A 14,211-nucleotide genomic window follows, 5' to 3' on the forward strand; every position below is an offset into this window, starting at 1 on the left:
ACCAGCCAACTAACACGTACAAGGGCACTGTAACTTCCTTATCTCAGATCTTCTCACAGGCATAGACAGGCCGTGTTCTATACTCTAACAGCTCATCCATAGCTTTAGCTATATCCATATGTCTCTGTCTTGCTAGCAAATCCTCTACACTGCGGCACGGTGTCATCCAGGGAGAATTTGAGCAACAAGGAACTGGGCTACAAGGCAGGTTTTACAAAACTGCTCCCCCTCCACAAAACCTCAGAAAATAAGTTTGTCATCTGTTACCAGAAGAATCACTGAAAACACCCTTTGTGCCACTCTGTGAACGCCAAAATAATGGAATTGTGTGGACTTGTACTGTGAGTAAATCAGGGATTGTTTATAGGAGTTCCCAAATTAGAAGCAAATCCAGATTACTCATCTGTGGTAAAATGTTCTGTGAGCAGGACTGAAATGTGCTGCACACACACGTTAGAGCACATCCTGGAAATATGGAAGATTGGAAAACCGATTTCAGATTTAATAGCATTTCAGTTTTAACAGTTCATTTAAAACTTGAAATAAAAATATGTAAATCCAAGGAGTTTCCCTTTAAAAATTACTTAAAACATTGATTTTCTGGGGTTTTTGTAATTCCATCTTATCTAGGTTTTGTAGAGGGCTCAGATGTGAATATTCAGTCTGCTACTTGTGACAATGCCTGACTTCACTTACAGTATTTTTAATACTTATATATTGGTTAATGTCATTCTCATACCTGTGATCTTAGACTTGTGTGATTCTGCTGTTGTTTATAACAGAGAATTTCCTTTGACTTCACTGTGAGAGCTCTCCATGGAATGATGAACAGTAGTAATAATATTAATCATTTATAGAGCACTTTATATGTTCAAAATACAGGATAATCTTTAAATGAGCTCAGCTTTGCTCTCAGATATGTGAGTGAACTCTACATTGATTGTTGTAGACGGCGGGATAAAGACACTTTAGACCACAGAATTGATCCATACTTATCCAACTTTATTGCTGCGTGCTTTGTGCTTATAAAGGTCTAATGATTAGCCTCATACATATTACAAAAGCTAAGCTCATCATTGGCTTCTGATTACCTAAAACATATTTGCGCAAATGCTGTGTGAATGCTGTTTTGTTTCATACTCTTATAGTTACTTGTTTGCTATTTGCTCTGCTTTCCCATCCGCTTTATTCTATTCTTCTGTCACGTATGCAGTTTCACAGACACAGTGACCTTCCAATAGTTTTCCCTTACCGTGGGACCAGAGCTATAGCATCTTTCTCGTGTCCTCTTTCTATCAACCACCTTTCTGTGATACTCTCGACAATTGATTTGAAAAATATTGTTACCTGTCATACGATTTATTTTTTTTATTTTCTAGTCTTAGTGGGTATTTTGGAAAGAGTTTCTTTATTTTTGTGGGACAGAATATTGTCTTATCTTAAGTTTGAGATCTTAAAAGGTTTGCAAAGGACACGCAGGTTGCTGTGGTGTCCTCTGATGATTTCAGCTGATAAACTGATTGCTTCCAATCCTTTTATCTGTGAGGGGACTGCAGGCCGTGCTGGAAAGCAGGTGTTACTGCAGGGGACTTTTTCTGCTGTATGCAATGGAGTTAGCTTATAAACTCCTAAGGTAAGCATTTCTCTAGTGAATTCAGAAATTTTTACCAGTGTATCATAGGCATAAGAATTAACACTAATATTTGGAGTTTGCAATTATCACACAACTTTTCTAGAAGATCAGTAATTTCTGAGAGCTGGCTCCTGTTTGCAGTATAGAGCAGTCAGCTCTGCAGCTGCATGGTTGCTTCATGTGTTGGTTGGTTTATTTTCCAAGATTTACAAGTACCATAAACTGTTGCCAAAAGCAGGAGAAATTATGAATAATATTTTTCTCCCCAATAGCCAAAATTTCGTGTGTGTGTGTGTTATTGGTATAAATAGCGAGTTGTCTTTTGAGTAGGAATAAGACTTAGTTCCTAAGGACAGTGAATTGTAGCAGACACAAAGTCTAACATTTGTTCTTCTCTTCACTTTCTTGTTTTTTCCAAACAGATAAAGCACATTATTCTGTGGTAAATGATACTCAGATGTTCTACAGCAGCAAGGAATTCAATATATGGGTACCCATTGAAGGCCTGATTCCATTTTCTAACTCCACAGTGCAAGTGAATGCATCCAACAGCCAGGGCAGCTTGATAAGTGATGCTGTAACAATTGTCAGGCCTCCAGGAGGTGAGTATGAAAAAGTGCTTTTTCTGTGCATGTAACAATTCCACAAACACTCTATTGAACAAAATGTTATTTTTTATCTCAGCTGAGGACTGGAAGTTCAGAAGAATATGTTTGCATTAGTAGTTCTCACTACCAAAGTTGTTCCTTTTGGCTTCCAATTTGTCACACTGTTAACTTTAGGAACTAGAGAATGAAAACAGTTGTATAGTTAACATATTGTGAAGGTGAGAGGTGTATTATGTACTTCATTTTTTTCCTGTGAGTGGTGGTGTATTCTATCAGGGACAGCTGATCTAGTCCAAGAATATAGAGAGACTCAACTGCATTTTGTAACCTGTTTTAGAATAGAAGTTGGAAGTGCTGACAAGGAGGACTTAGAGAACTATCGACTTAGAGAACTTTTTTAATAATAGTGATAGAAACCATTGGCAATATATTGAACCGGAACCCACAAAGTTCTTTAGTTGTAAGAAAGTCAGTTACAATGTGCTGATTTACAGTGACTGAGGCTCCAAACCCCTCTGGCTGTTATCTTCATAACAATTGGAAATGAGAGAACTGAGCAAATACACCCTGAACACTGTGAGTGTTTTGTTCTGTGGTTTTGTTTTGCTTGGTTGTTGTTTTTTTTGTCAAGAAAGCTTTTCCATTTCTAGCTGGTGTAGGTGTGTCCCTTTTGCATTCCCTTTTCATGGCCATCCTGGAGAATTAGCTTTGGTTGAATAAATGCCAATGGAAACAATTAATTTAAGCCAGTTTTGAATTGTAATGTGAGAACCCAACAGCTCTTGATCTTGAGAGATGTGTAGGTGTAGCTGTGGAGTAAGAACAGTGTAGAGTGACATCCATACCATTTTAAAGGAAAAGAAAAACAAAAACAAAGAAAAGAGCAATCCCATAAACCTTACAGCTCAAAAATATAGTTAAACTGGAAACAGTTTGCTTGCAAACAGATGAATTAGGTTTGGGTCCAAACCAGCAGAAAGACTTCAGGAAAGTGAGTAAATCCAATACAGAGTTTGTGTGACAGATTACTGAGAAATAAGGAAAAGATCCATTTCCAGCACATTTTATACTTTTCCAATTTTATTGTCAAGTTACACCTAATATTAACAAATAGACTTTGTTATAGAATAATAAAACTGCATCTGAGTTTCATTACTCATTTAAGACTGAGCAGTAAGACAATGTTATTTCTAATTCCAGTGCCACATTTTAATTTTGCACAGCAAAATTTGGTAGTGAAAATGTTACCAAATGACAAAGTAAAGGATCTTTAAAGATAAGCAAGGCTGTGCACAGGTTTATGACAGCCATTCAGATGGACTTTCTTTCATCATTAGATTGTTGTTGATTACAATTAGAAAACTTACAGCTTTGAAATTATCTTTTTTATGATCTTGTGGTGGTTTAAAAGCAATACCTCGTTGGTTAAATAGGTTTTTAGTTCATGCTTTCTTTCAGTTAATGCTCTGAAAACATATTATCCTGATTTACACATAAAATCCTGCTGAAAAGCACGTGGCATTCACTGGGATATGTGTGTTTAAGTAGAATGAAATTAGCAGTGAGAGTTATTAAAGAAATCTTCCATACTCTTGTCCATGGACTGTGATCTGTAGTGAAAGGAACACTGAAGCCAAGAGGCCTCCTTAGAGGAATGAATATTCAGTAAACACAGCAAACTGATGTTAGGTCAGAATTAATTAGGAAAAAAGATCAAACCTGGATATACAAGATTTTTCCCTGTGAGACAGATTTGCTTTTCCATTTTGCTTAGTATTGCATTGAGAGTCACATCATAAAACTTGTTTTGAAAGTTTTCCTTTATGTCAAATTTCAGTCCTTTGGATACATCAGTTGTTATTCTCTCTTCTCTTTCTCCTCCTTCTTTTTCTCTCTCTCTTTTCTCTCTCTTCTTTCTCTCTTTTATTTCTCTCTCTCTCTCTCTCTCCTCTCTCATCTCCTCTCCTTCTCCTTTTTCTCTTCTTTGCTTCTTTCCCTTTTTTCCACCAGGATTCTTTTCCAACTGGTTTCTTTTTGTTCTGTGTCTTCTGTTTCTTCTTCATTTTTCTTCTCTTACATTCTGTTATGTCACTTCATGTGAATTTAAAAATGAAAAAAAAATTAAAAGTATTTTTTTAAAAACTCATTGTGAAAAAAATAACATTTAAAAATATTCCAAATTCTCAAATATTTGCATGATATCTATCTCACTTCAGGATAATATAATCTCTGATTTTGATGGAGAGCAGGAAATGTTTTAAACAAAGTTCTTAAATGCAAAATTGCCACCATTTCCTTTCTAGAGGCAGTTTAAGGAGACAGCAGGATAGAGCAGGGAGGAGGAAAGAGCTCTCCTACATCTCTCATCACTGACCCAGCTAATTAAATAGTGTCAGTGGCCAACTTTGTATTGTCCATTCCAGTTCCTTTTGTCCAGACAGATGATTTCATGGGGATACAAAGGTAGGATTGCAAAAGTGCTTGTGTGGAAAGTTGGGAGTTGTTCTAATGAAACCAGAATTCTTCCCTAAGCTCTGCAATATTGAACTGATTGTCATTTTCATTAGTGCTACTTTCTTTTCTTCCCCTCTCCCAGGCTGTTGAGCACATCTTTCAGTGAGCTCACCCTGTGTCTATTCTTGGTTTTGGATGGGTGTTGTGGATGGCAAAAGATGAGAGAAGTGAGTCTCCTTCCTGAACAGTTGTGTCTTCAGACTCTGGCAATGGGAGGCACAGAGGTGCCCTCTTTGCTGCTCCCTTTCCTAAAGTGCAGCCAGCTGGGGCTCAGCCGGACCCCACAGATCAGAAAGGGCCACCTCAAGGTTGCTTTAAACTGAGGCTTAATGGAAGTCCCTGCTCATCAAATTGCGGAGTTTTCCCAGCAGGCAGTGACACTCCAACTGTGTCCTTCTCTTCCGATTCCCTCCTTCCCTTTGCCTCCACCCCCTGTGCTTTGGGGCTGGGCAGATCTCCCCCAGCTCCAGCTGGGCCCTTTCCATGCTGCAGACATGTGACACCTGCATTGATCAGCTTTGGGGTTGCTTTGTGTCTTCTGGAGCTGCACGAGACAGTTGGGACACGAAGATCCAAACAGCAGTTGGAGTTGCCTGGGAGAACATGGATGGTTTTGCTTGCTTAGGGAGAGCCAGGTGAGAAAGGGAAAACTGCACAACAGTTTGGAAGAGCTGACTGATCATCTGTGAGCAGGGAATTCACCTCACTGTAGAGGTCTCACTCCAGGTCTTTCCAAAACCTCAGCCTTAGCATGAGATCCAGGCTGTGCTTAAGATCTCTGGGAAGAACTCTGTGGTAGAGGAGATTTCCTGCTGCAAAACTACAGCTTACTTATACTTCTAAAAAAAGAAGACTATATAAAGATGGGGGAAATGGGTCATGTGAAATCTAGCTGTAGATTATCATTTAAAATTACTACCTGCAATCACATTAACCCATTTTAGACCAATTTCAGTTTTACACAGAAAAAGACACAATTTAGATCAAGTATGCCATTTTTATATAGTCTCAAGGGTAATTATGCTTGTGTTTTTTTTTTTGTTTTTTTTTTTTGGTTTTGGTTTTCTTTTCATTCTGTGTAAATCAACTGGACTTTTCAGTACTGTAATTAAAGTCAACATTATTTATGTGACAAGTTGAATTCCTCCTGTTGAAGGAATTCTACGATAAAATGACACTGAAATTCCTGGTGAAAACCTACAGGAGACATTTGAAAAATCGCACTGTGAATTTTCTCTTTCGAACCATTTTCCAGATATATGTGAGTACTAGGAATTGGATCCATTTTTGTGTTACTTTACTGCTATGACTTGCACTGCTTTTCTAAAAAGCTCACTTTGTAATATTTTTTTCTTTTTGACAATTCCTGCCCCTACAGTTTTGAGAATAAAATGGCATTTTCATTAACTGTCAGCGAAGGCAAATATCTGTGAGTTGTTTGTTTGTTGGTTGAAGTTTTTTTGTCATGTCATTCTGTATTTTCTGCAGTTGAAGCATCTGGATTATGGAATTTAGCCTGGTCATCATAAAGCACTTGAGTGAAGGGACAGGGTTTGAAGGTTTGAGCCACTTTGCACAGTTGAGGAAGCTTTGAAGTTCCTCTGCTTGCAATGAACTCTGTGTTCCTCCTGCAAAGTTCTGTCACCCTCTTACATTTTCGTCACCTTTCCAGATTAGGGGAAAAAAAAAAAGCTTAAGTGGGGGAAAATGAAAGTTCTTTTAAGATCTTGCTGAGGCTGAAATGTAGAGGGAATCAAATCACTGCTTTGTTCCTGTCTTTAGCTGGGGACAAAACCAGAGATGATCTTTCTTAAACATGATAGCCATAAAAGTTATTTTGCTTTCTTTGCTGGTTCTACTTACAGTTAAAAATTACTCTGTGGGATTTTTCTCTGTAGTTTTGAAAAGGTCTGAAGTTGAACTTTAAAAATCTGAAATTTTGTATCTGAATTCTTGAAACCCTTTGCACAATTAAAATATTTTTCCTTCCTATAACTTGTTTCCAACCAAACATTAGCTTGGCTACCATATAAAAGGGGATATTCTTGTGCTGTAAGGTGTGGAAAATGTAAATACCTGCCAAATTCTGAGACAATGAGACACAAAGGCCACTGAGAATGAAGAGAGAAAAGGAGAGAAAAATGGAAGATACGGCAGTTTATTCTTTTTAGTAATGATAGTTGCCAAACATACCTTAATGTCTGAGATTTCTGATGTTTGTTGGCTTTTTTACTGTCATCAGGTGAGTGAATATGACCTTTATGCAAAATAAACCGAGTACAATTTTTTTTCAAACTAAAAATAACCTCTTAATTTTCAACTTGTGTTAAAGAAACCTTTTTCCAGAGTTCTCTGCTGTCCTGCCATATAATTGAAGTGAAGGAATGAAAAGATACTCAAATATGTCAGTCACGCCAAAGCCAAGGAAATCAAGATTTGGCCTTTTGCCTGCATTTTATAGAAAAACTGTCACAACTATCTCCCAAATAACTTTGATAGAAGAAAAAAGAAAACTGGACTTGAGTTCAGTTTGTGTTCCTCTCAGGAGATGTCTTTACTGACACCGTCCCTGCTCTTCTGCACTCACAGGGAGCACTGTGACTTTGTTTTTCATGGTGATTTGCTCCCTTCTAGCCCAGTCTTCAGCCACTTGGAATTTCTATATAATCAGAAGTTCTACTCAGCTTTACTGAACAAGTGGGAAGCAGAACTGGCACACAAACTCTCCATAGTCTGTAGTGTATTAATCAGTAAAATTCTCCCAGTTTTAAGCAGAGAGTTGTGCTATTTGTCACAGCAAATAAAGTAAGGAAGAATTAGTAAAAATGGGGCAATGCCTGTAATTTCTCTGCATATATCTAAAATATTTTTTATTGTGTGAACTCCCTTTCATCACTTAACATTTTTGTCTCAATTATTTGCCTTTTCTGTGACTGTTTCAGAACAAGGGCTTTTCTGGTCTTGTTCTCACAGCTGATAACTTTTATTCCTAGCATCAACTCTCTTTCCTGCTCACCACATTTTTAAGAAACCTGATTTTTATGATGTGGTATTGCTGAGCACAGTATGAGTGAAGTCTTGCCAGAGATTTCATTACTACTTCCTTACATTTACATCCTACATTTATAGCACTGTGTTGGCTTTTAAATTTATTCCTATAGTTGTTTAGCCATTTATGGACAGAAGGCCACTATTATATCCAAATTCTTGAGCACGTGCTTTCCTCTACTTCATTTCTACACTTTCCTTGGCTGTATTTGTAAAACATGTACTTTAGGAGTATTTTTATTTTGAGCGAGAGAAAACTTTTTCTCCATTTACAAACTTATATGCGAGCAATTGAGCAAGGTTGCCAGGTGTTTTTCTTTCCTTACTTTTTTTCTCTAGGGTATTATTACATGGAGAAACCATGGTAAGGAATTACCATCTGATCTGAAATACAGGTTTGTCCTACACTGAGTACCTGATCAAATGAACCAAGTACATCATCAGAAGATGGATGGTCTTGTGGGTAAGGCTCAACCCCCATACACTGAACTTTATAGCACTTCTACAGGCTTCCTGTGGGCTTGTATATTTTGAAGAAAATGTTGTGTCATGAAGAAATCCTTGGGTTAGTGCCAAACCAAGGCTGCATGTCCACAATGAATAGTGCAGTGCTGGAAAGACATATTAGTTTGAGACTTAAAAGCAATACAGTTGTACTGGCCTGAGTATAATGAGCTTCTCAGCCAGGTGTGTTAGCTGTAATACAGCACTGATGGAAATATCAGCTACCAGTTTTCAAGACAGCCTGACCGTGGGTCCACTCAAGTCAGGCAGTTTTGAATATTCCTTGTTCTGCCAGAGGGATATTTGTTCAGGGACTTTCAGCAAGTGATTTCACTCTGTTGCTATTACTGTGCTTCCTATTACTCTTCTACAATATTATTATTTTGGAAAACTGATGGAAATTAGTTGCTCTCTGCATCTGATCTATCTAGAAATCCCTTTCTTTTTATGTATTAGAATAGGACCTTGAGTTGAAGCACTCAACAAGAAGATCCTATATAAATTCTTCTGAAACTGTTTTGAGAAATGTACTCATAAGTCAAGAGTCACTATAAACATATTTACATACGCTGTCAAAATGGATAAATTAACCTTTCAAACCCCTGTGTCAGTCTGAACTTCATGATGGTTTAGGTTACAAAGCTGACTGGAAGCTGTATGGGAATGCAGTATAATATCCTATCACAAGCCCAGGCTAGTGATGGCACGTTGCCATTCTGAGAAGCAAACAGGCACATTTCTGTAAGGACAATGAATGGCTTTTGCAGCAAGTGGTGAGAATTGTGCCATTGCACAGTCAGCAAACATCCCCCCCAACTCCGGGGCTACAACTGGGCCACTGCCGTGGGCAGGAGAATGACAAACGGTGTTCTGAAGTGAGCCCACACCAGAGATGAGGCTTCACTAGCAAGAACTGGTGCAACATTTCTCAGCAGAGTGTAAACTGAGGCCATCTGACATAACCTCAGCCACGGGGTTTTTTTGGCCTTGGCCTGGTATTATTATCTGTAGTTGTCTGTTGTGCAGGCATTGTCATATCCTATTTACTCATGGCCACCTTTTGTCTTTTTCTTCCCAGTTAGACTTGCCTAGACTTGCAGATCATCCTGGAAGGAGGTACACTAGTTTAGACAAGGCTTTACTCAGTTAGACACCCTGAAATATAGAATACTCTGCCAAGTTCTTGTGTGTACATGTTGTGAAAGTATTACTTAGTTACATTCAACTTCAACAATAATTTGGACCTTCTTTCCAGCTCTTGACAAAATAAAACAATTTTTAATTGATGAGCATTGGAATGAATGAAGTCTGAGTTCCCAGACTTCCTAAATACAAGGGTTACTATGTTTTTCTCTCTTGCTATTGATCAAAAACTGTTGAAGTCTTTTTTCCCAGCTAGATGCAAATTTCTCTTTTGCCTGAGCACTATACTGTCCAGTAAAACAAGAGTTCATGCTCTAACATTTCCCTCCACCAGGAAACTTGGTAATGAAGTCCTGTTCCTCTTCTTGGTTATCATATGCTGCCGTATTATTGGAAATGTGCCACCATAATAAGAAATTAAGGACAATAAACAGACTGGAAGCACACTTGAAATCTCTCTTTCTTAAGAAAACAAGAAAAAATATAGGATTTCTATCTTATATGAAATTCTATATTTTGATACACATTCAAATGAAAAAAATTGAAGTCCTAAACTTCACAGGGAAATGAAAATCATACAGTCTTTTGATTAAAAAGATTTTGTTTTGTTTCTAGTCAAGGTTACCTTTAAACCTGACAGAAATCCAGTGGTGATACCCTGAATTGACCACATATTAGAGGCAGACCTCTGTAATTTCTTTCTCCATATACTGAGTTGCCCAAAAAACCCGGACTTTTTTTAGTGGAAAAAAAGCCCCACTTAAAACATCTGCAAAAGCAAACAAAAACCCTACAAATTTGTATTGCCTTAGAATATAAATGAGAATAGTGATTTTCCAGAGAAAGATCAAAGTCAGTAGATCAGGAAGGAGGACTTAATATTTAAATCTCCCTTGCACTCTGCATCTTCACTTGCCCTTTGGATTTCAGTTCACTTGTGGGGTTTATGAGTCGCAGATCACTCTAACCAGTCCCCTCTCAGCAGGGCTTCTTCCAGCGCTGCACAAGTTTGTTGCTGTCTCCCTCCTCTCTGCAGGAGTCCCTCAGTCTCTGCTGCTCTGGCTTGCAGTTTCTGGCTGTGACTCTCCCCCTTCTTGCAACCCTCTTGACTTTCATTGCTTTTCTCCCTGGCTTATCCTCAGTTCATCCCCAGGAACAGCCCAAATCAAAGCTCCCACCCGACCCTGGCATTTTTGTCTAAAAGAAATGCAACGCGAGAAAAAGGAACAAGCAGATGAAAGAGAGTATTTCCTTCAGAGGCCCAAGGACTCTGCAGTGCTGGGATGTTTGCAGCAGGGTTCTGTGGTTTGGGTCCTGACCTGGGTTGCCGTCTCCCAAACTGGGAACAGTGTCATATCCAGCAGCTCCATCTCTGGGAACTCCCCAGGTGCATGCGAAAACTGAGGAAGGCACCAGTGCAGACAGGAGACACCAGTTTCCTGGCAAACAGGCAACCGTGGTGTTGGATAGAGAAGTAACAGTAGCCCCACAGAACTTGCTTGGTTTGTGGTTTCTAAACCCTCCTGAAATGCTACGCTTGAGTAAGTCCCAACCAAAACATTTTCAAATGACGTCTCTTTGCAAACTGCTTGCGCTACAAGTTTTATTTTAACAGAACTGTCTTCTGATAGGGAAGCGTTTCATATGCAATTTCTTTAATTAACTCTAGTAAGCACATTATGTGCTTGTGTTCTGTATTTCCCTTTCCCCCCAAACTGCTTCACTCTCAGCAGTTAACTGCCTAATTGCTCCTGTAATGCCTTCTTAATTCTTGTAAAGATCTTATCACTTCACCTGTAGATTTCTGAGTAGCCTCTTTTTCTAGTTGATCCTGTAGTTCCTTCATTGACTCTTGAAAAGATCTTATCACTTCACTTGTGGATTTCTGAATAGCCCATCTGTCTTTTTATGTTGTTTTAAGGACAACACATAAAACAGCACCTACAAGAAGTTGTCCTACTCCAAGGCCAGACTTCAAGAGGGAATAATCCCCATATAACTCACCCTGAGGTGTCATTCCTTTTGACTCAGTCATTAACCCAGCTCAGGTTAATGTCTTTCTCCCCCTTAACCCTCTGAGGGTCAGCTTGACTCTCTCCTGGAAAACCTTTCAACAGGTACCAGAGAACCTTTCAACAGGTCCAGGCTATACCAGAAAGCCTTTCAACAGGTCTGATGTGCCCGGGTCACACCGAGAGGACAAAAATTATCACTATAATTTCATAATGAAGGGCGGTCACCATTTGACTCACCCTCGGTTATCAGTTTTGGACTACACCGATCACTACGTCCAAAAGATCCTTGTCCGTGATGCCAAAAATGTTACAACCCACCCCAGAAAAGGGGGGGGGGGGGTAACCCAGGTTCTTATTAATAAATCCCTTAGGATGGATTAGAGTGAAATGACACTAAATAATTGGTGTTTGAAAACTTATATATGTAGGGTTTATTTTAGAACAATTTTGTTTCAAAGGTAACAGGTATGTTGCCATTTTGGGTGTTATCATCTACAGCAATATGGCATAAAGATAACCTTTAGGAAAAATGCATAAGGGAGAGAAAGGAAAGACAGGACAAGGGTAAGGGAGAGTAAGGGAAAGCAAAGCTGAGAGTGGAAAGATGTCTATAGTCACCGCCCACGGGGTCCAGAGATGGAACTTGGGAGTTGCAGCTCCAATGTCTGTCAGTTGAAGTGGTGGCCTTGATCCACTGCGGGTGGGGGAGGGAAGCCCCCACACTCCAAGAAGTTATGAGTTATTATATCCATGGACAGTGTCCCGGGCCGTGCCTTGAGCCTCCAAGGTCTGCTGGGCCTGTGCAGAGTTCCCGTGAGGGGCCTGGTAAACACGTCTCTTCTCATCTTTTCAGGGCTTGACACCTTCAGCAGCACTGGCGGGGGGATGGGTCCAGCTGCCTCTTCCCAGCCTGCAGAAGTCCCCTGGCAATCCTAGAATGCGTAAGTCATGAACCATTTCAGTCTCTAACAGCACAAGGTAATGGCTGTCGGGATTTTGAAGGTATGTGTTGTATGAACCATAGTGATCATTCTGAGTCCGTTCATGCCAGCACTGACAAACTAAAGGAACGAACCAAACAGCTATGCAAAGATGATAGCAATGACTTTTGGGGATTGTTTACCTGGCTGAGAGGTTTTGGAACTGAGCCTTGGATCAAATGATTGTTGGTGTTGGGATTTCATGTGTTGGAAGTATTTGTTTTGATTTTGATCTGTGTTCCTTGTTTATTATCTTGTGTTCAACGAATGATTGATCATAGTCTTAATCATGTTATGACCATGCAGATGAATACAGTGTTTGCCCTGCAGCTGTTAAACAAAACAGGGGGAGATGGGGTGGATCATGGACCAGAGCAGAACTTAAAGGGTTACCGAAGCAGAGGACATTGCCAGAATGAAGAGAATGTGGCAGAAGGTGGGAGGAACTGTCTACAGTGTGCGTGGAGCCAAAGGTCGTGTGACCCAAAACAAGATGATTGAAGAAGAAAGCGTGTTGAAAACTGATAGGTGTAAAGATGGGCATTAGTTGTTAATAGGTAGAAATATGCTCACTGTAATTTTATAGGGCCAGGTATTGCTTGTTGATAGGTTATAGATGAAACTAATTCTTCTAGAAATAGAGGCCTGAAATAAATAAATTATTCTCTTGCATCTTACTAAGGGAGTCCATGCCTTGCTATGGACTATATTTGCTACAGCTGCCCCTGGGGCATCAGAAGTGGTGCTGAAGCCTCTTTCAGCCCAGCCCCGGGTGCAGTTTTCTCATCCCCTCACCGAGTGCCCACTCCCCCAGCCAGCATTGACCAACCAGGGTGTTTGGCACACTTGATTTGGTGGTTTGGAGAAACAGCTTTGGGTTGGCAGGCGGCCAGATAACCTCGAGTAACAGCCCTGGCGAGGTGCCCAGACTGGCAGGGGCCAGGGGATCGCTGCTCCACGGAACCAGCTGGAGCTCCGGGTGAACCCGAGCTGAAGGGTCTGTGACCTGTGGATGAGTCCGGCATAGAGCAGCCCGGGAGGAGCCCACACTGGAGCAGAGGATGCCCAAAAAAAGCCGAGAGCCCGTGGGAAGCCCCTGCAGAGCCGTGGGAGTAAAGCTCTGGTTTCCAGGGCTGCCCCCCGCCCCACCGACTTCTTGAGCACCTCCTCAGAAGCGCCCCCAGACTGCGATGGAGGGAAGAACTGCAGCTGTGACTGATGGGCACAGGGAGGAGAGAGACAGCCAGCAAAGAGGGCTGGGGGCGCGAAGGAATAAGCTAAGACGGTTACGGAATAAAGAACTTGTGCCGAGGTTTCTTAGTCGATCGGAGCGATCTTGTGGCGCTTCTCGGCTCGGCGGGGCCGGGGAGGCGGCAGTGGGACACGCGGGGCCGGGACTGTGCGGGCGGACCCAGCGTGGAGCCCGAAGGTTGAGCGGACCTGCTGGGAAACAACTTCCTGTGCCCCCCGGTGCCCGCGGGCTCGGCAGTGCAGCTCTCCTGGTGGCAAGGGGCGGCGGAGACCCCTCAATGCGGCTCCTCACTCCATCACCTTCTCCAGTGCCTCCTCGCCGGTCCTTTGGTGCAGCTCTTTCAGCCTGGGGCAGCTCTTTTATTGTTTGTTTTTTTGTTGTGTTCTCTGTTATTCCGTTCCCAGCTCCCATCTCCCCGCCCTCCCCATGAGGCTCTTGCAGCACCGCCGCTCCTCACCCGGCCCGCGGGGCAGCTCTTTAGTGAAACAGAGCTGCGGGGACCCCGCGGGGCAGC

At 41.1% G+C, this 14,211-nt stretch overlaps 1 long non-coding RNA gene across 1 annotated transcript; it reads left to right on the top strand.

Annotated features, from left to right (window-relative positions):
* Window positions 1–2,056: 2,056 nt before the first annotated feature.
* On the top strand, window positions 2,057–13,119 carry LOC113960534. The gene is made up of 3 exons (XR_003532051.1): window positions 2,057–2,235; window positions 12,319–12,467; window positions 12,776–13,119. It is a non-coding gene; the product is annotated as an uncharacterized LOC113960534 (long non-coding RNA).
* Window positions 13,120–14,211: the final 1,092 nt, after the last annotated feature.

The sequence above is a fragment of the Corapipo altera genome, unplaced genomic scaffold (assembly GCF_003945725.1).
Source record: "Corapipo altera isolate COAL_440 unplaced genomic scaffold, ASM394572v1 131388, whole genome shotgun sequence".
Lineage (NCBI taxonomy): Eukaryota > Metazoa > Chordata > Aves > Passeriformes > Pipridae > Corapipo > Corapipo altera.